Source organism: Anabrus simplex, chromosome 10, assembly GCF_040414725.1.
Source record: "Anabrus simplex isolate iqAnaSimp1 chromosome 10, ASM4041472v1, whole genome shotgun sequence".
Taxonomy (NCBI): domain Eukaryota; kingdom Metazoa; phylum Arthropoda; class Insecta; order Orthoptera; family Tettigoniidae; genus Anabrus; species Anabrus simplex.
In genome coordinates, this window is record NC_090274.1 from 116,363,701 (window position 1) to 116,386,703 (window position 23,003).

The window sequence follows — 23,003 nt, forward strand, 5'->3', positions numbered from 1 at the left end:
TACATCCACCTCTGCATTATACAACCGGTAGTATGAAAGTGGTTCTTACGAGCACAATGTTGATCTCTGTACGGTTTTGTTCTTGGTAAGCCTTTGGGTGACGATTAATAGCGTTTCTATGCAAATCAACTGGAATTAATAGTGAGAACTATGCTGTTATGATTACGTGCATTATTTTTGCATATGAGACAGTAGTATTCTTTCTAACCGAATGGCGGTTTGAAGTAATTATCTACACATATAAAATGAGAGTTTTGTCTGTACGTTACCCAGAGTTTAAAAAGAATGTTATTTTTCTTCCGGTCTTGTCCTCAGTAACGAGGAAATACACTTTTAATTTTCCGCCATCTGTCTCTATTACTCGCACGCCTTTTAGTGACAGATGGACACCCTAGTGTTGAATCGGTCGACCTCGGTCATCTTCGAGATTCTTATTGGCAACCTTTGAAACACAAACTATGAATCGCTTATGCATCGCTGTGCGACATCTGGAGTACACTTTACGTACTAGCACTGTTGTTGTTTACACAGCAAAGCCAAACTATAAAATTCATGCTAGGAACAAGATTCGCATCGAGGAATGTTATACAATGCTATATAATGCGTGTGTGTGACACAGTTTTTGGCTTAAGATATCAAAGTTGTAGAAAATTCATATCGATCGATCATATCATCGATTCAATTCAGATTTCTTTTCCATTCCGTTGGCAGAATTACCGGAGCCGGGAGAGCTCTCTCCTTACTCCTCAACCCTCTCCAAAAATCTATCACTAAAAAGTGTGCGAGTAATATGTATGTATGTGCATCACGAGAAGAGAGTGAAGAGAATTTAATGAAAATTGGCATGTAAAGTCTGCTTATATTGTACTACAGTCTAGGATATAAATAATCTGGAAGAAATAGTAGTTTAGGAGAAGGTGTCTAAAATTTAATTTTATAATTACCTATGTTATTGGTCCTATCGAAAAATATTACATAACAAAAGTTATAGAGAATACAGGTTCTGATAATTTAGGTGTAACACAGTTTTACCGTACCTACTATCATAATAGAATTCATGAATACAGACGTTTGTTGCTTAATCAACGCCGAACATTGGTAAATGGAAATATTGTTACATCGTATTAACTTGCGATGGTTTTTACCTTGATTGTCTCAAAGTGTAAAACAGCGTGGTCATCGGTCCATATCGACAAAGAAAATTGTGAAGATGATTATGAAATGTGAGAAAAATTGTAAAGAAACGATTGGTTGAACAATAAGACAAGAGGGATTCCCTTTGTATTAGATGCCTTAATATTACAGAGTTGTAAAAAATGAAATGCGAAAGCCTACAATATCGAAATCTCCTAAAACTGATCAACAATAATATTTCATTGAGCATTGTGGTGATGTGATTTGTCCCTTCTGCTGCCATTCATCTCCAGTAGATGGGGAGTTAGATAACTTTTCACATGCTATATGATTCTCCCGTCAATGACGGATACTGCACCTATTATTATTAAGATAAATGAGATTCATTTAAAATTTCACAATTGCAGTCCGTTACCATTCATCGCATTACAAAAAATTTGCTTGTGACACATCATGTGAAATTTCAACAGTTATAAAGGTTTCTAAAATATTATAATTCTACTTTAACGTAAAGTTAACATTCAGCCTTGGAATTATATGCAATGTGTTGTTAAAGGGGGTAGCATAAACTTAAATTCCTTACCTTTGTTTTCCCAGCATGGCATGCAGGCGTTTCGGTGAGATATTACAGCCAAGGACTCGAGGTGAATTAGTTGCATTCTCTGACTCAATTAGAGATTAACCGTCGGCTGATTCAGACTGATCGTGATTAATTCAATGCCATCATAAACGGATGGTACGATGCTGACGACTTATTTCCGAAACGTAACACTGTACTCCGTGTCATTGTTATTTTTTACAACAAACTAGACACATTTATTTCCGCAATCTCTGTCTCTGCGGTATGTATGTATGTATGTATGTATGTATGTATGTATGTATTTATGTATTTTTGCGCATCACGAGAAAATGGCTGAACAGAATTTAATGAAAATCGGTGTGTAAAGTCTGGGAATATTGTACAACATGCACTGCCAGAAAAAACATGCAACAACTTCAAAGACATATTTTTATCCGCAACGTATGTGACAGGTAGTTCATCATTGCAGGCGTATACGATTACAAATTCAGACCAACTGAAACACACATGTCATAATAAAGGGTCCCAAACAGTCACAACAATAAACAGTGTATCCCCCTCTGGGGGATAATGCAGGCATATATTCGCGCAGGCAAACTATCATAGAGGTAGCATACTGCGATAGATTGTCACCAGCATCTCGCACTTTTTGAAGCAACACGGCAATGGTTATTTCAGGCTCTGGAGAACGTGTAATTTCCTGTTTCACCATGTCCCATGCATGATCATTTGGCGAGAGATACGGTGATCTTGCTGGCCAGGGCAGTTGTTGTACGTCACATGGAACATGTTGCATTGCAGCAGATGAATGTAGACATGCATTGTCCTGCTGAAAAAGCACGTCTCATTCCTGTCGAAGAAATGCCAGTAGCATGGGGTCAACAACCTCTGCAATGTAGCGGGTACTGGTTATGTTACCTTGCAGAAACACCAACTGTGACCGCGAGTTGTAACTGATGCATCCCAACACCATGAAGCCTGGGGTGGGACCTGGATGTCGTGGGCACTCTGGAATAGGCCACTCACCACGTCTACGCCATACACGTCTATATCCATCACTTGCATTCGGACAGAACCTACTCCCGGCACTGAAGACAACAGAGCACCATCCCCCTCTCCAGCCGACTCCTTCACGACACCAGAGTAGCGTGCTTGGTGGTGTGGTGGTGTCAGTGGTATCCTGGCCAGAAGCACACCTGATCGTAATCCTGCTGCAAACAGACTGTTCCCAATGGTCCTTGGAGACACAACAAGTGCAATATGTGACCGGTTTTCGTTCCTGGATGATGTTCGATGTTCGGTCGGCCACCGCTGCTCGCACGACGCGTCGATCCTGACGTACGTCTATACTACGCAGACGTTGGGAGCCTGTTTTACGGGTTTGAAAATGTTCCACAGACCACCATGGGTCGCTTTAACTTGCGCGTAGTACAACTAAATTAGGTACCAAATAGGTTTGTCATTAGTAGCACGCAGGAGCACCGTGCGGTCAGCCCCCCACTTTAGTGCACTGTCGGCTCTTACAGTACCTGTGATTAAGTACCACTATATGAGTGATAGGTCTACCATGGTTCTGGCTTGCCTATGATTAGCGATAAGTACCATTATGCAAGCATCATCGATTCAGGATTATGCTTTAGACGCAGTCTCTTTGGCAGTAATACAATTGTTTTACGTCAGTTTCTGAGAAAGTAAAGCACTGCGGGTCGGGTCCACTGATTTTTTAAATTCATATCCATCCATTCATTCTTCGCCCTCACGTTTTGAATTATGGTCGGTGGAGTATTTTTGACTTTTAATTTGTCATTACGTTTCGTCTCATTTCGTACCATTAGGAGCCGATGACCTAGATGTTAGACCCCTTTAAACAATGTTGCAACTACTGTTCACCACAGTTACCGCCTGCAGAGTGAAAACAGTGTGCGCACGGACAGGCCTCCTGAGCGCCATATGATCACCGATGTTCGTGTCAAATGAAGCAGTAACACAACAACCCCTCAGTATGCACATATTATACCCTGGTGCCACTGACCACAGTCCTTGAGGATGTTCCATGTTTTTTTCTGGCGGTGTAAAAGTTTGAAAGAAGGGACTGAATCAGTGTCAGTACTAAACAACTACATCGTACTCTAAAACAATATTTTGCAAATGTCATTTCTATAATTTTCGAACTCCAGTATAATCAGCAGCATTGAAGGATATACAGGTTCTTCTGGATTCATAGTCTTGGCCATTCCTCAGTTCAGCCATAACTATGGTATAATTATTCTGAAAATGTAGTAGAAGCAGTGTTGCTTCAGATATTTTAATAAATCAGGTAATTTAATATAGATAAGAAAGAATCATTTATTACTGTTCATTAATGGTACAAGAGTACAACATTATTTCTGACTGTTAATGAAATATATATCTCTAATGTATTTAATTGTGTACAAGGCATAAGTAAATTAATAAAAATACCAATAAAAAATGTTGATATCCTTTTCCTGATGCCACGTTCCTTTTGGATATGTTCAGGCCTCTAACATGTTGGAACATCCATGGTAAAATGTCATCAATACTGACACCCATTACAACTTGACGTTCATCACCACACGCACTCCAACTGGGCCGCTGAACATGCTTCCCAAACAACCAACCTGGAGAATGGGAAAACTTCTGTTAAGGCGCATCAGTATGCAGTTCAAGCGATACAACACAAAACATTCCAGTTCAGGTAAAATTATTTTATAGTCCGGCTCCATGGCTAAATGTTTAGCATGCTGGCCTTTGGTCACAGTGGTCCCGGGTTCGATTCCTGGCAGGGTCTGGAATTTTAACTTTCATTGGTTAATTTCACTGGCCTGGGGCTGGGTGTGTTGCCTTCATCATCATTTCACCCTTATCATGACGCGCAGGTCGCGTACGGGTGTCAAATCAAAAGACCTGCGCCTGGCGAGCCGAACATGTCCTCAACACTAAAAGCCATACGCCATAAGTAATCACTAAACACCAAAAAACAAGCGATATTTGAATCGCTAGTTTTTAAAAGGGCAAAATCCACATTTTTTCAAAATCCATTTTTGGTCTGATATGTATTCTACTACCAGAGACACATAGTTTTATATTTGAATGGCTTTAAGGATGCCAGTACATATGATTACACTCGTATCTAAAATTTAATAGAATACATTAGAAGGGCGGATGTCCTGGATTTCTGGCCTTTTAACAAAAACATATCTGATTATATTCAGAGTTGGTTAACCTGGTGAAACACAATTTTCTATGATGCAATACTGTTCAGTGTTGACTTGTTGACGAAACACGTTATCAGAGTTAACAGTTCCTATGCAAAATGAGTGGTTTTGAAGACAAAGATGACCTATCCATTGAGAAAAGAACAAACCCTAATGGATATGGACTGACTGTTAACGTTTCTTTTATATACAATATAAAAATAAATAAAGCAGTCATATACGATATACAGTTACCCGATTTTGCGTGACGCATTTAGCGTTAAGGAAATGTTAAAATTCGTGTTAAAATTTCAATTCGTTTTGGGTATGGGTCATTAAGAACCTACGAAAAAAGACGCCATAAGCTTGCTAAGGATGATACAAGGTAGAAGAGCAATTTAGAGCTTGGGCACTTTGGGCTCAAGTGAGTGTCGGAATCAGATACACACCCGACCGCTGCCCCTGTAGTTCACTAGAAGAGAACCCCCGTTTTAATGACAATGTTATTATAACCTTCGTAACTGTCATTCCTATATTAATGTGTGCAATGTCCTTAGTTTGCAAACCGAGCTCGATAGCTGCAGTCGCTTAAGTGCGGCCAGTATCTAGTATTCGTGAGATAGTAGGTTCGAACCCCACTGTCGGCAGCCCTGAAAATGGTTTTCCGTGGTTTCCCATTTTCACACCAGACAAATGCTGGGGCTGTACCTTAATTAAGGCCACGGCCGCTTCCTTCCCACTCCTAGTCCTTTCCTGTCCCATCGTCGCCGTAAGACCTATCTGTGTCGGTGCGACGTAAAACAGCTAGCAAAAAAAGAACTTAGTTTGCAATGAGAAACCTTTCACTGATTCATCCACTATTACGGGCAAACTTGGGCATAATAGTTGTTATACGTTAACAATATTCATATACTCTACTCCAGCGTTTATATTCAATGCGGTCGATCATCTCCCGTACCGATTCCTCGCTACGCGCGACTGCTTAATTTTAATACTATGTCAGGACGAATAGAAATGAATAGTGTGACGACTCCCTCTGAATCACGTGTTAACAGACACGGTGTACATGTTCCCCGCCACCTGCAGCGCTGCTGTCGTTAAAAGGGCAAAGTACGCGCGCTTTTTGTCGTCTTTATGTAGATGTGTGTAAACAGTTTGTGGTCTTTTTCGGTAGTTTTATACGTTTTCCAGTTTTATACGTGCAAAATATCTGGGGTTAACTTTTCGTGAACTAAAAAGTTAAAAATATTTAGGTATTTGAGAAGTAGGACGTATACTTGGGCATATGCTTCAATTTACTTCCGCATCTGAATATGCCTACAGCTTGCCATGTCCCGGGTTGCAAGTCGGGTTACGATAAAAAATCGAATGAAAAACGGCATTTTTTTTCACCCCCAAAAGATCCCATTCTGTTCTCGAACTGGTCGAAAGCTATCCCACGTCAAGATCTGCCTTTAAGTCATAAAAGTCGTGTCTGTGATCTGCATTTTGCGGCCGAACTTATCCAAAAAATGTGATAGTTTCATTATTAATGGTGAAAAAGTGGAAATTCCAAGACAGAGATGGAAACTGGATCCTACAGCAGTCCCACATATTTTTCCTAATCTTCCGAAATATTTATCACGAAACATCACAGTAAGAAGATCTCCATATCAACGCCAGTTTACCAAATTAGATGTTCCTTCCACAGGTGATTATTCCACACTAGCCTCCCCTAGCTCTGTATGCTCTAGTGCTGGTAATAAATCACAGGTTAGTGCTGATAACAAGAGGGTATTTATCTTAAAAAAGAGAATTAAACATCTCCAGAGGAAAGTTACTTTTTTACCAGAAGATTAAAAGAAGAAAAGAAAAGGAATGCTGAACTAGAAAGAGAGCTTGAAGAAATTAAATCACCCAAAAAACAGGTAAATACCCCTAATGAAAGACTAAGTGGGAAACAGAAGATAATAATTGATACCATACTGAAGAAGAGCAATACCAGAAGTTCAAAAGGCATGCGTTATGATCAGGAACTTCTACTGGAAGCACTCCTGTTGAAAATTAAGTCCCCAAAAGGTTACAGGCATTGTAGACAGCATGACCTTCTGCCACTGCCATCACCATCACATCTTCGCAGTCTGTTGAAAGGCCTGAAGTGTTCATATGGTATCAATCATCATTCAGTCAGTGCCATTTCTCAAGCCTTTAACACTTATGATGATGATGACAACAACAACAGGTTAGGAATATTAATATTCGATGAAGTTAAACTAAAAGAAGAAATACAGTTTAATGGCACTTCTTTAAAAGTAGATGGGTACGTGGACTTTGATGATCTCACACCAGAAGAGCAACAAGCAAATATTGCAAATCATGCCCTAGTGTTTATGTTTGTTTCACTCTTAAAGCACTGGGTGCAACCTATTGCAATATATGCAAGTCGCAATTCCACACCTGGTGACATACTGTCAAAAATAATAATCCAAGTTATTATTCAACTGGAAAATGCTGGGATTCACATTGTTGGATTTGTGTGCGTTGGGAGTCAGACAAACAAGAAAGTTTGGCAAAATCTTGATATCATTGGTAAACTAAATAACTTAAATATAAGCATTCCCAATCCTGTGAGCTCCTCCAGAAAGATTTCGGCATTTTCAGATGCAGTTCACATCCTGAAATGCATTAGAAACTATTTTCTTGCCAAAGAAAATTCTACCTATAAAGGCCACAATATTAGCTTCAACTATTACAGGCTAGTTTATGAAAATGACACCCTCCAGGATTCTGCAGGTTTGCAAGTATGTCCAAAAATAACCTCAGCACATATCAACCCTAACGGTTTTCAGAAAATGAATGCTCGTTTGGCGTTCCAGTTATTCAGCAGGGCTATGGCAAATGCAATTCATTTTTTTAGAGACAGTCACACCAATGGTTTTGAAGGAAGTGAAGCCACAGAAATTCTAACAAGGGACCTCAATGATGTTTTTGATGCATTGAATGCCAAAACTCCTGACGAAGCATTATTTCCTGATTGTGAGAAATTTTATCGTTTGTGTGAAATGAGTGAGATCTTAAAAGCACCAAACAATACATTCGCTTCTGAGAGAACTCTTGAGTCCATATGCGTGTGACACTTAAAAGCACAATAGAACTTACACAGTATTTGTGGAGCCGCGGTTTTTCTTATGTGCTTACAGGCAAATTCAGCAAGATCCTTGGAAAGGCACTTTGGTATCCTACGATCCATAAGCTGTGATGATCACCCTTCTACAGTGGACTTTTTGCATCTGCACATGTTTTACAATCAGTGTATGTCCCACTAAGCAATGCTATACCTAAGTGAGGTAATTGCCAGTCTGAAGTTGAAGTACCCTTAACATCATTTTTCAATCAGATTAGAGCCATGGCAAAAGCTGTTGCCAAAGACAATGCCAAAATCATTGGTACAGCTCAGGAGAAAATTTACAGCAAGCTTACCTTTGATCAGCCATCCTTATCAAGTTGGGAAGATGAACAAATAGTTCCTTTCACCAGTTCAAAAATGAATGTTATTCATCACTTCTGTGGGTATATTGTTAAACATGCAAGCAAAGTGACAGACTGTACAGCATGTATTGGGTCTCTGCAAAACAATACCGAGGAGGCAAAGGGTAGCCCGTTTTCAGCTTTAACAAGTCTACAGGAATATTGTAACTCATCCAACTATCTCATTTACCCATCAAGTGAATTATTATTAATATTTTCTCATGTAGAGGAAGTTGTTGTGAGAAATATTAGTGTACAAGAAGCATTATGGGGCGAAATATTTCAAGAATGCCTGGATAGTTTACCTTCAATTACTGTTTCTCATAGACTTGGGTGCTGTACTGAACATGCTCAGGACTTGGTACCAAAATTAATTTTTCATTACATACGATGCCGATTTTATTTCCGTATAAAAGCAGTACGGAAAGAAATGCAAGCTTGTACGACCGAAAAACATACCCGGAAAATGTCCAAGGTGTCCAGTTAACTGACTGATATGGTGAAGTGCTGGTAAGATTCATTAATCTGAGCATGTTAACATATCATTTAACTTAAATAGTTATGTAGGAATTACATATGTATGACATAACGGTACGTAACATCATTTGGGTGCCTGCAGAGTTTTAATATGCTTATATTACGTAGCATGTACACTAACAGTTGAACATGTGTATTTTTAAGGTTATAATTAATAATTGCAACTGAGTTTGATTTCGTGGTGAATTCATGAAATATGACTTAGCTCTGTGCACACATACCGTTTGAGATATTCATTAAGACACTGACGAACCAATTTCAGAAGTAATGTCATTAAATCATTACTAAATGTAAAATATTTCCTCCGAATTTGTCACATAATACTTTCAAAACAAGGAACATTATAATCTTAATTCGCACAAAACACAAATCGCACATAAACACAGTCATCGGTCAGCAAAGAGAATGCACATTCCTGAAACATAACAATAATAAACACACGGTTTTAAATAATTTATTTAAAAGATAAATTCCGAATTAATTCACATCAGATCTCATTTAAAATGACATGTTCATTGACAGCTGATCCCTCTTTACCTACACCAGCGCCGCGTAGTGTAGGAACATATCAAACAGCAGAAGTCGTCACACTATGTACTTCTATTCGTCCTGACTATGTACTGAAATAAAGTAAGAATGTGATACTTCTCGTTCTCAAGGTACAGTGGTGTCAGGGGTTAAGTTATGAACTTTTGCGTCTTGTAAAATTTCAGAAAGGCTGTTCCCGTATAAATAATTTATAGTGAAAATGTTGCCGGCCCCGTGGTGTAGGAGTAGCGTGACTGCCTCTTACCCAGAGGCCGCGGGTTCGATTCCCGGCTAGGTCAGGGATTTTTACCTGAACCTGAGGGCTGGTTCGAGGTCCACTCAGCCTACGTGATTAGAATTGAGGAGCTATCTGACGGTGAGATAGCGTCCCCGGTCTAGAAAGCCAAGAATAACGGCCGAGAGGATTCGTTGTGCTGACCACACGACACCTCGTAATCTGCAGCCCTTCGGGCTGAGCAGCGGTCGCTTGGTAGGCCAAGGCCCTTCAAGGGCTGTAATGCCATGGGCTTTGGTTTTGGGTTTTTTAGTGAAAATGTTAACATTATTCTACAGGGAGCTTGAAATACACTATGTTTTCAAAATACGTAAGTGGTAAACCTAGGTTAGGTGACGCCGTTTGAAATAAGAAAATGGAAATATTTGTCGCAAGCCTCTGGAGTGATGTTATTACAATTTGTAACAATGAAACTGAATGTGTGTGTTCAGACTATCGGAATTAGAAAATACGTGCTAATGAGTAAGCCGCTGCTTGGAAAACATCCGCAAAACTGTTTAAACAAACCTATTTCTGTTTCATGCCCATTTTAATATGTTTTTGTGCGAGTTTAGTACTTTCCCGACTTTTATGGACAAATCATGTATAACGTTATAAGAACAACATTAAACCGAACCGATTTGGCATTCACCAGAAAAAAATCTCTCAAAATGAAGCACAAACCATAACTACAGTAGTGTGTGTAGGGTAGATATCTCCTTGTTTTGTTGCTGCCACTCTGTAATTTATGTATGATGGTACAGTTTATATTAATACGGGCAAAGATCTCTGGAAAATGTGCGTTTTCTACTAAAAACTCCATTTTTTTACAAGTTGCTTTACGTCGCACCGACACAGATAGGCCCTATGGCGACGGTGGGACAGGAAAGGGCTAGGAGTGGAAAGAAAACAGCCGTGGCGTTAATTAAGGTACAGCAACATTTACCGTAAGCTTAAAAAAACCAGGTCCCTGTAAAATAGGGGTCTACTGTATCTATCATGAAGGCCGTGATATGGTGTGCTCTATGCTTCTTCAGTATTTGAATTCTGTCCCAACTCAGTGTAATGAAATTCATTCACTCACTACAGATCTGCATTTAGGGCAGTCGCCCAGGTGGCAGATTCCCTATCTGTTGCTTTCCTAGCCTTTTCCGAAATGATTTCAAAGAAATTGGAAATTTATTGAACATCTCCCTTGGTAAGTTATTCCAATTCCTAACTCCCTTTCCTATAAATGAATATTTGCCCCAGTTTGTCCTCTTGAATTCCAACTTTATCTTCATATTGTGATCTTTCCTACTTTTATAAACGCCATTCAAACTTATTCGTCTACCAATGTCATTCCACGCCATCTCTCCGCTGACAGCTCGGAACATACCACTTAGTCGAGCAGCTCTTCTTCTTTCTCTCAATTCTTCCCAGCCCAAACATTGCAACATTTTTGTAACGCTACTCTTTTGTCGGAAATCACCCAGAACAAATCGAGCTGCTTTTCTTTGGATTTTTTTCCAGTTCTTGAATCAGGTAATCCTGGTGAGGGTCCCATACACTGGAACCATACTCTAGTTGGGGGTCTTACCAGAGACTTATATGCACTCTCCTTTACATCCTTACTACAACCCCTAAACACCCTCATAACCATGTGCAGAGATCTGTACCCTTTATTTACAATTCTCTGATAACTTCTCTGGGCAGAACAAAAACCATACAATCTCCAATGTTTTGTTAAGTCTAATATAGTAGATACAAACAGATTTCTAAAAATTGAGCATTTCTTTCCGATAAGAGATTATATCTACCTAGACTGCGACCGAGATTTTGCTATCATATAAATGGTGCCTCCGAAAACATGGCCCAATTTACACAATTCATCAACTCACTGAACTGCCTCCCTTAAACTCACAATTGGTCGAAGTTGGTACAGCCAATCCTGTCATATACAATTTCAAGAATTGGTGGCAGCAATACTGTATCTGTTGAAATTCCAAATAATAAGGTTCGAGATAAGAAAGTATACTTTGGAATTAACTTTTAAAGTTTGTGTACGATAATCAGCGTCCAGGGACAGCTATTACAAGACATTTTATCGATGCGCTAACTGAAAACACATTCATCCATCACAATTCTCACATCATACATTCAGCTCCCAAATTCTGTGGTATACCCCAAAAAGAAACTACCATTGAAGGAGGGAAAAGCCACGACTTGAAAAGATTCTCCCATACATTGAAGATAGTTACATATGCATTTATGAAGAGTATTCTGAGGTTGTGAACATTAAAATACTTACATTTTTAAATATTAAACTATATTAATATTGATAATTTTCTTAGGGAAAATAATATGTTAATTTACATGTTAGCTTAATATATAATTGTTTGTGTTTTCATTCAGTAATTTTTTTATATTTCATCATTGTTTTATCAATAAAATTTGGTTTATTTAATTTTTCAAGCAAATGTCTTTTCATCAAACCACATTATTTGTTAAAAGGGTAGAAGTCCCAGGGAGAACCACCAAAGGCATGTGAATATTCTTGAGTTTCCCAGTGCCGGTTCATTTGAATATTTAATCATCAGCCATAAGGTGAAGATCACTATCACAAATTTGCATCTGATGGATTGTTTCGTATTCAGAAAATCGGAAATAGATGGAGCACCTGTTTCCAACTACAAATCATTGTGTTATGCTAGATACAGACTTTTCAGTGAAAAGTTTGTTTTGTTTATAAAAGGTTAATTTCAATCGGGTAAAATTATAAAATGCAGTGCTGTGAAATCCGAGTACACAAAACATAAGACCTATAATGTGAAGCTTATTTTAGGAGTATCTGGTGACATTACAGAAGGGGAATGTGAACGTTTTTCTGGAGCAGGCCCTAAGGCATGTTGTAAGAATATTGCTGCTGTAAGCTATGCATTAGAGCACTTCCCCAAGACTGGTATTATTCAGTGTTCAGAAACCTGCACCCAAAATGTATAAACTTTTCAGCATCCCCCTGCCAAACGGTTGAGGCCGGTTAGCCCTATGAAAGTGGAATGTTTGCTCTTGGAACAAGTTTTGCTATGTATAATCTTAGTTGCACCAGTTATAACTCTAGTCGTGGGGTATTTCTGTGTAAAAGAAAAGGGACTGTTTTAGTCGAGGGGTACCGTATTTCTGTCTAAAAGCAAGAGGGCTGTTTTCAAGGACATTTTCTCTATCAGACCAAATGTTCAACTCTTTAAACTGGCAGTACATGAAATTAATCCAAACATTAAATATTCTCCCAACAGTAGTTTCATTGATTCCGAAGTTAAGGCCTAGTTCTTCGTCAGATTTGTTGGTCCTTAGCTTCATAACTGTCAAGAAGAAACACAGTCTGTTTTCTCCCAGAACAGCAAACACCATATTTCAATGTTGGACGTCTACAAACCCTGTATAAAGCAATATGACATCACGATTACGCATTGTTTACTCAACAACCAAATTACCTGTAGTATTTTTTGATTGCTGATGTCTTTGAAAATGGTAGTCACAAATGTAACATTCACTTCTTCGGGTATATTCACGATTTCTTCCCGTACTTCAAAGGAGGTCATTTCTGCATATTCCGATATTGTAGGCTTATCGTGGTAATCCGGCAATTTTCTGGTGTATGGCCTCTTCCTTGTTTTTGTTGTGTTGTGGTCCATGGACAAAGCGATGGAACAGCGCCCGTTTTTAACCTTGCTCTCTCACCTTTAAATACAAACGCATAAATTCGCTGGTTATCAAAATGCCTAATCAGTTTATAGGTAGGAAATATGAATTATTTCCCTTCGTAAATCGCACTTACCCAACAAACTTTTCATGAAGTCACCGGGTTTAAAATAATGGGAACACACGTTAATATTTTCGGTCAGATTCTTCTCACCGAAATTTTTCCTTCTAATAGTATGTAACCATTTTTTCCTCATTTCTTTATTTTGTGGTAACTGGTGAAACGAAAAGTGGGCTTCCCTGATTTTTTCAAAGAGGAACTCTGCAACAGCTCGGCATAGTCACGAAAATAACAACTTAAGCAACTTAAATTCGTGGATATTTAGCGGCATGAGTAGACAGGAGACAAATGAAGAGCGCATTGCGCTTACCCAGTACAACAGCAGTGCGCTCTATCGGTGCTAGTTCTATACATACCTATTCAAACAACAACTTTTCCCTGCATTTACGAGAAAGCAATTGCTAATCAATTGTCATGTTTACTACGAATCATACCAGATCGCAGTAATTTCGCTAAGGGCAGAGGCAAACAGCGGCCATACTTTTCGATAAAGCATTCTGATTGGCCAGGTCATATTGCCGCAGTGTTATACCGATATATGTTATTATTAATATTATTTGTGTCGCAACTCCTAACCTAACCTATTCGCGGAATAATACATTCATACAATGGCCGTTCACCCTTGGCCTTTTTAGGTCATTACTCAAGAGTGAACCAAATGCTCCAATTTCTAATAAATGCATCATTATGGATGATAATTAATATATTAAACTCACACCTGCGGATTTCGAGAATCTTACACGAAACGACCCAGCACTGTGCACGTCATATTCAAGGTGCCAGGGGTTTGGGCACACACATCAGCAAAGTGCATCCGGATGTCCAGAGAAGAATTATTGTCGATCGACAAACGAAGGATAAAATTCTCCTCGGTAACATTTGTTCCTCAGACGACGTATCGAACGATGTAACAAATGTTGCCTGTATGTCAAATGACACGGACTTCGGCACATTCAAGATTGATATGCAAAACTGGAAATGTTTGATAGATTTCCAAGTTCTTTTCTGAAGCAATTCCATAATTATTAACGTGGACTAACAAAAGCACTCTCTTGGTTTTCTATGTAACTTAACCTGAAATAATCCATAGTATCATAAACGCAAAAAAATAATAATAAATCATATTATTTCGTATGCAAGTTTTAAATATTGCTTTGATCAATTTCACTCTTCTATTTTAGGTTGTCGGACTAACTTATAGTGTAGATGGCAGAAGCAGGCTGGATTCGATCATTGATACCCTTATCACCTTATTCTTCCATACACACACGGGCGTGTGAAATGAGATGCAACTATTAATGCAAACATTTGTATATAATAACAATATTCACAAACAAACAGAAAAACAGGGCAATAATAGAGTTTGTTTCTCAAGTACGTTTTCGAAAGAGTCTTAGGTACGGAATTTTCAATAATATTCACAAGTAAACAGAAAAATAGAACTTGATTCATAAGTACAGTAAATATATTGAAGGAATGTTTTATGTACGAAGCTATCAAAAATAATCACAAGTAAAATACTTAGAACTCGTCTCATAAATACATTTTCTTTTAAATGTCCTATTACTGTACATTATGCATTTCATGATACGAAGTGTGAAAAGCTATACCACCAGATGCACCGCCTAAACCGTCTCCATTGGGAAATGCAGTTCTCTGAAGCAATGCCCGCCTTCTTCATTTAAAACCATCTACCAACTTCTACAGATTTAACGCTTTAGCAGCCTCCGAAGACTACCAAACGCCACGTTTCAAGGCGACTTAACATCTAGGAGGACAATTTTCTTTTTTTTGGGGGGGGGGTGAACAAAATGGCACTCTGCCCCGCCTTCCCCCCAAACACTGGCGCCACTACTTCCATACATTGTACATAACTGTTATGATTTTCACTTGGGGTCACAGGCGTAAGACAGATTTTAAACCACTAAAAGTTATACACTATCCTTCAAACAACGCCTCCTGAACTTAGCACAACAGTTGAAATCTCGAAATAACATCCTTCATAAACTGTGTGGAACCACCTGGAGAACTTCAGCAACCACTTTGCGATCTTCAGCCCTGGGTTTGGTGTATTCAAGTGCTGAGTATTGTGCACCTGTTTTGATGAACAGTCATCATACAAGGCTTGTTGACACCCAGCTTAATACCACAATGCGCAACATATCTGGCGCAATCACATCTACTCCAGTTCATTGGCTTCCACTGCTAACTGGTATAAGGCCACCTGATCTACGCCGATCTAATGCCCTTATGAAGGAATTCCACAAGATCTCAAGAAATCCTAGTCTACCCGTGAATAGTGACCTTCCACTTCTGAATCTCAATAGACTAAAATCACGCCATCCAACTCTGCGTGATGCTGCTAACATGGATACCAAGCATTTTAAATCTCTTGATGAGTGGAAAAGTAGATGGGAAGCAGCAACGGATGTGCGCCTTCATACCTTCTTCTCAGGTCTCAGACGTCCAAGTGGATCCCACCTACCACGTACGACCTGGACTGCCCTGAATAGAATCAGAACAGGACATGGTCGGTGCAGAGCCGCTCTCCATAAGTGGAAAAAGCTACCTAATCCAGACTGTGACTGCGGAGCTCCACACCAGACTGTTCATCATATCGTCAGTGAATAGAGGATTCGAGCGTATCACGGTGATGAAGATGACTTCCGGCTGGTATCTCCAGATGCTGTACGTTGGATTGAAAAACTTGATATTCAATTATTGTAAAGCACACATTACATTGTTTCTCAGCTGTAAATATGTATATATATTACTGATATTGTCTATATAAGCCATACGCTAAATAAATAATTAGAAATTTGTTTCGAGCACCATATTTAACACCTACTGAAGTTCTTTATGATCCGACTAGGATACTACCTTTCGAATTAAATATTAATTTCAAGGCCGCAGTTTATATATTTGGAAATATTAAGAATAACATTCATAACAATCTTATCATACAATATAATATAGATATACATCAACATGACACACCAAAGAAAAAGGAATGTTTATACCTGTCAATCAGGTACAGTAACTTATGGAACAAAAAGTCTGAAGAATTACTGGCGTAAAATATACAACGAACTACATCATGAAATAACATTTATCTCAAAAATTAAAAAAAATTATTGTTTCAGTCCTGCATGGTTTAAAACAAATTATGTAAAAAATAAATCTGTAAATGTTTGTGGGTTACTGTAGTCACGTCCTAGTTCGTGAACAATGGGCAACGGCTGAGTGGCCTAGTAAGTGGTCCTGAGAGCCGGGATACCAGTTGCTATGGAATGGGAGTGGGCATCTCGGACATATTCTGAGTCGTGGCCCTCCTTGTGCTCAGGCGGCCAGGACTACACAATTCACCGGTGGTCCATAACCCGTTAGAGGAGAGATCCTCACTTGGACTATGTGCAAGTAGGGCAGCATCCTGCTTCATGAATTTACCGAGCTCAGAACACTTTAAGCAAGCCTCGGACCTATGGGAGTAATGGAGTCCCACTCCCATTTGACAGGCGAGGGACTCCTTGGAAACAACTTGGCGAACGAAATGGAATTCGATGGGGAGCTATCAATATTAATGGGGCTTATGGAAGAAATAAGATAGAACTTGCTGAGTCAGCAAAGAGGATGCATCTGGATGTGCTAGGAGTAAGTGATATTCGGGTAAGGGGAGATAAGGAGGAAGAGATAGGAGATTATAAAGTGTACTTGACGGGTGTTAGAAAGGGAAGGGCAGAGTCTGGGGTAGGGCTCTTTATCAGGAATACCATTGCACGCAACATAGTTTCTGTTAGGCACGTAAGTGAGCGAATGATGTGGGTAGATTTGTCAGTGGGAGGAATTAGAACAAGAATTGTGTCCGTGTATTCACCATGTGAGGGTGCAGATGAGGATGAAGTTGACAAGTTTTATGAAGCATTGAGTGACATCGTGGTCAGGGTCAACAGCAAGGATAGAATAGTGCTAATGGGCGATTTCAATGCGAGAGTTGGCAATAGAACTGAAGGATACGAAAGGGTGATTGGTAAATGTGGGGAAGATATGGAAGCTAATGGGAATGGGAAGCGTTTGCTGGACTTCTGTGCTAGTATGGGTTTAGCTGTTACAAATACATTCTTCAAGCATAAGGCTATTCACCGCTACACATGGGAGGCTAGGGGTACCAGATCCATAATAGACTATATCTTAACAGACTTTGAATTCAGGAAATCTTTTAGGAATGTACGAGTTTTTCGGGGATTTTTCGATGATACAGACCACTATCTGATCTGTAGTGAACTAAGTATATCTAGGCCTAGGGTAGAGAAAGTGAAATCTGTTTGCAAACGAATAAGGGTAGAAAATCTCCAGGACGAGGAAATTAGACAGCAGTACATGGATATGATTAGTGAGAAGTTTCGAACAGTAGACAGTAAGCAGGTTCAGGATATAGAAAGTGAATGGGTGGCGTACAGGGATGCTGTAGTAGAAACAGCAAGGGAATGCCTAGGAACAACTGTGTGTAAAGATGGGAAAAGGTGAACATCTTGGTGGAATGATGAAGTGAGAGCAGCTTGTAAACGTAAAAAGAAGGCTTGTTAGAAATGGCTACAAACAAGGGCCGAGGCAGACAGGGATTTGTACGTAGATGAAAGAAACATAGTGAAACAAATAGTTGCTGATTCCAAAAAGAAGTCATGGGAAGATTTTGGTAATAACCTGGAAAGGCTAGGTCAAGCAGCAGGGAAACCTTTCTGGACAGTTATAAAGAATCTTAGGAAGGGAGGGAAAAACGAAATGAACAGTGTTTTGAGTAATTCAGGTGAACTCATAATGGATCCCAGGGAATCACTGGAGAGGTGGAGGGAATATTTTGAACATCATCTCAATGTAAAAGGAAATCATCCTGGTGGTGTCGCAAACAGCCAAGCTCATGATGAGGAGGAAAATGATGTTAGTGTAATTATGCTTGAGGAAGTGGAAAGGATAGTAAATAAACTCCATTGTCATAAGGCAGCAGGAATAGATGAAATTAGACCTGAAATGGTGAAGTATAGTGGGAAGGCAGGGATGAAATGGCTTCATAGAGTAGTCGAATTAGCGTGGAGTGTTGGTAAGGTACCTTCAGATTGGACAAAAGCAGTAATTGCACCTATCTATAAGCAAGGGAACAGGAAGGATTGCAACAACTATCGAGGTATCTCATTGATTAGTATACCAGGCAAAGTATTCACAGGCATCTTGGAAGGGAGGGTGCGATCAGTCGTTGAGAGGAAGTTGGATGAAAACCAGTGTGGTTTCAGACCACAGAGAGGCTGTCAGGATCAGATTTTCGGTATGCGCCAGGTAATTGAAAAATGCTACGAGAGGAATAGGCAGTTGTGTTTATGTTTCGTAGATCTAGAGAAAGCATATGACAGGGTACCGAGGGAAAAGATGTTCGCTATACTGGGGGACTATGGAATTAAAGGTAGATTATTAAAATCAATCAAAGGCATTTATGTTGACAATTGGGCTTCAGTGAGAATTGATGGTAGAATGAGTTCTTGGTTCAGGGTACTTACAGGAGTTAGACAAGGCTGTAATCTTTCACCTTTGCTGTTTGTAGTTTACATGGATCATATGCTGAAAGATATAAAATGGCAGGGAGGGATTCAGTTAGGTGGAAATGTAGTAAGCAGCCTGGCCTATGCTGACGACTTGGTCTTAATGGCAGACTGTGCCGAAAGCCTGCAGTCTAACATCTTGGAACTTGAAAATAGGTGCAATGAGTATGGTATGAAAATTAGCCTCTCGAAGACTAAATTGATGTCAGTAGGTAAGAAATCCAACAGAATTGAATGTCAGATTGGTGATACAAAGCTAGAACAGGTCGATAATTTCAAGTATTTAGGTTGTGTGTTTTCCCAGGATGGTAATATAGTAAGTGAGATTGAATCAAGGTGTAGTAAAGCTAATGCAGTGAGCTCGCAGTTGCGATCAGCAGTATTCTGTAAGAAGGAAGTCAGCTCCCAGACAAAACTATGTTTACATCGGTCTGTTTTCAGACCAACTTTGCTTTATGGGAGCGAAAGCTGGGTGGACTCAGGATATCTTATTCATAAGTTAGAAGTAACAGACATGAAAGTAGCAAGAATGATTGCTGGTACAAACAGGTGGGAACAATGGCAGGAGGGAACTCGGAATGAGGAGATAAAGGCTAATTTAGGAATGAACTCGATGGATGAAGCTGTACGCATAAACCGGCTTCGGTGGTGGGGTCATGTGAGGCGAATGGAGGAGGATAGGTTACCTAGGAGAATAGTGGACTCTGTTATGGAGGGTAAGAGAAGTAGAGGGAGACCAAGACGACGATGGTTAGACTCTGTTTCTAACGATTGAAGGATAAGAGGTATAGAACTAATTGAGGCCACAACACTAGTTGCAAATCGAGGATTGTGGCGACGTTTAGTAAATTCTCAGAGGCTTGCAGACTGAACGCTGAAAGGCATAACAGTCTATAATGATAGTGTATGTATGTATGTATGTATTACTAAGTTAAAACACATGAAATCAAAAAGAAGAGAGGAAGCTCATAAGGGTAATATCAGGAGCAAGGTGCTGTAGCGGTATCATTATGGGGACTATGTGGAATTACCGCTACACTTTAAATTCAGTTCATGTGAAATTTAAAAAAACAAGAATGGAATCTATCATTTAACTTTGCGCCATGTACTGTAATGCAACACTGCGATAGCTATAGTAGGGCCCTCTAGAGTTGAAGTCTGACGTTTAACGCCACCGGCGAGAAAAAAATTGACTAACGCTGTTCGAAAATGGCCTGTTGCTATGGCAACGATAACAGAGTTGCAAAATTTTAGGACGCTATCACCACGTGGTTGGCTTGCTCTCAGTGGTACTGTGTTAGTTGTTGCTGCTTGATGTGTTTGTTTATTTCTGTAAGTTTATCAGTGGCTAGTTGTTCAGTTTTCCTAGTTTTGTTCGTCTGTAGATGTTAGCGGTCTTGAAGTGTGACTATAGTGTAGTGTGAAGTACTCCATTATTCGTTAAACTGCTCATACTTACGGGTCATAATTCCGACGACCAGACCGTCTACGTTAACGATAGGTCCTCCCATGTCAGATCCATGACACGCTCCTTTTTTTTGTGGAGACTTGACGCACAGTTGGCTCGGTCTGATGTAATCCAACTTAACATAACGTCTAGTACATAGGTTGTGATTCACAACTGTAACATCGAGGATCGTCGGCAGATTTGCCCTGGGAAAATCATTAAAATCTCCTCCCCATCCAACAATAGTACAAGACTGTTCTCTGTAACAAGTAAATAAATTAATATGGCTTATTTATTTATTTATTTATTTATTTATTTATTTATTTATTTATTTATTTATTTATTTATTTATTTATTTATTTATTTATTTAATGTAAATATACAGGCGGTAAGCCCAGTTACATTATTCACTTATTCAGTGATACATTCGACATATAAGGCGTGATCAAAAAGTTTCCGTTTGAGCGCTTTGCTGCAGCGGACATGCAACGTTGCGCGATTCCGATGTGGGGTACATAAGCACGGATATATAGGCACCCTATCCAGAAACCACATCCTTGCATGTGCTATCAAAATTTGTCAGGTTTTACACGTAGGCTATTTCTTCTTTCCGTCTATATGGTTTTCCCTGACCCTTAATTCCACGCCTCAGCACCACCTGCCTATTACAAACTCTGGCCTGACATGGGGACAGGCTGATACTCTTTTGTATCATTTCCCATTCCTCCCTGCTATCTCTTTTCTCCTTAGAAATGAATAGCATGTCGGAGGCAATGTAGATTAGTGATGATTGCCACGCGGGGGGGGGGCGAACTTCGAAGCCCGCCGAAGAGAACGCAAAGGGATTAGTGTGGCAGTCGTGTCGCGGTGCGGCCACATGAACTATGGCGACGTTATTACCAAATGCGTCCAAACAGGACCAACGTGCTGTTAATCTGTTGTTGGTTGCCGAAGGACAAACACCGGTGGACACCCATCGTAGAATTAAGAATGTGTATGGGGCAGCATGTCTGTCTAAAATCACCATTGTGGAATGGCGCTTCAAGTTCTGTGCGGGTCGCGTTTCGACACAAGACGCCAGTCGACCTGGAAGGCCAGCCTCATCCTTACTGACAGCAACAGGCACAACAAGTACCCGTCCTTCCCATGGGATTATCACGCCTTCAGTCCCATCAAAATGCCTTGAAGGGTCAACGCTTCCTCTCGGACGAGGATGAGCAGCACGATACGGTGTTTTACTCACGCCGAATTTGCCTGATTGGGATCCCGATTTAGGACTGTACGGCCGTCTAACGGAAACTTTTTGGTCACGCTTATACAAGTAATACAAATGAAATATTTAATATACCATACAAGAAAAAAAAGGAAGAAAGGTGGAATATATACAGGTCCTAGAGAAAAGCCATTATATTGCAGAAACAAATATGACACATATATCCAGATTTAATATTAAAGAAATATAGTAAATACGTAGGTAACCTTGTTTAGTAAATAATTTATTGTGTAATATTAACCACACAATTATTACATAGGAAACATTATGCATTATGACAATAAAATTGATGAATGGAACTTAAAAGATAAGGACAAAATAAGAACCACTAAGTAACAAACAATAATTATAACATAAACTATCAATACTACAGCTATAAGCCTAAAATTAATTCAGAACGTTTTTTAGTGTACTGCATGATGCATTAAATTCATCCTTGTATCATACATCACATAGTAAAGATCCATAGATGTATGAAATAAGACTTTTTTTCTGCACATTGCTTAGAATTTAAAAAGAATGGTATTTTTGTATCGGTCGTGTCCATAGAAACAAGGAAATGCACTTATTAATTTTCGGTTTCTGTTTAACTGTATGTACGCGCATCACGAGAAAATGGCTGAAGAGAATTTACTGAAAATCGGTATCTTAAGTCGAGGAATGGGGCAATACAATATAGACTGTAAATATTTGTATTCGCACTGAGTGAATTGGGAGATTAGCGGAAGGCTTAAAATGTAATTCTCAAATATATATGATATTAGTGGTCCTAAATACCTGTTCATTTCTGTCTTATATATATTTCACGTACCGGAAATGATAACGGAGATATTAGTGAATTTCGATTTTTGTTGTTAAGTCCATATTAACGCCGAACCACGAGAAAATGGGTGAACAGTATTTAATCAAAATCGGTATGTAAAATCTGGTAATGAGGCACTACAGTCTAAGCTATAAATAATGTTTATTCACGTTGGATGAAATGGTAATTTAGGGGAAGGAACCTAAAACGTATTTCTTTAAATACCCATGTTATTAGCCCTATCGAAATGTATTTCATAACAAAGGTTACAGAGAATACACTTTCCAATCATTTATGACTTATACTGTTTCACCAT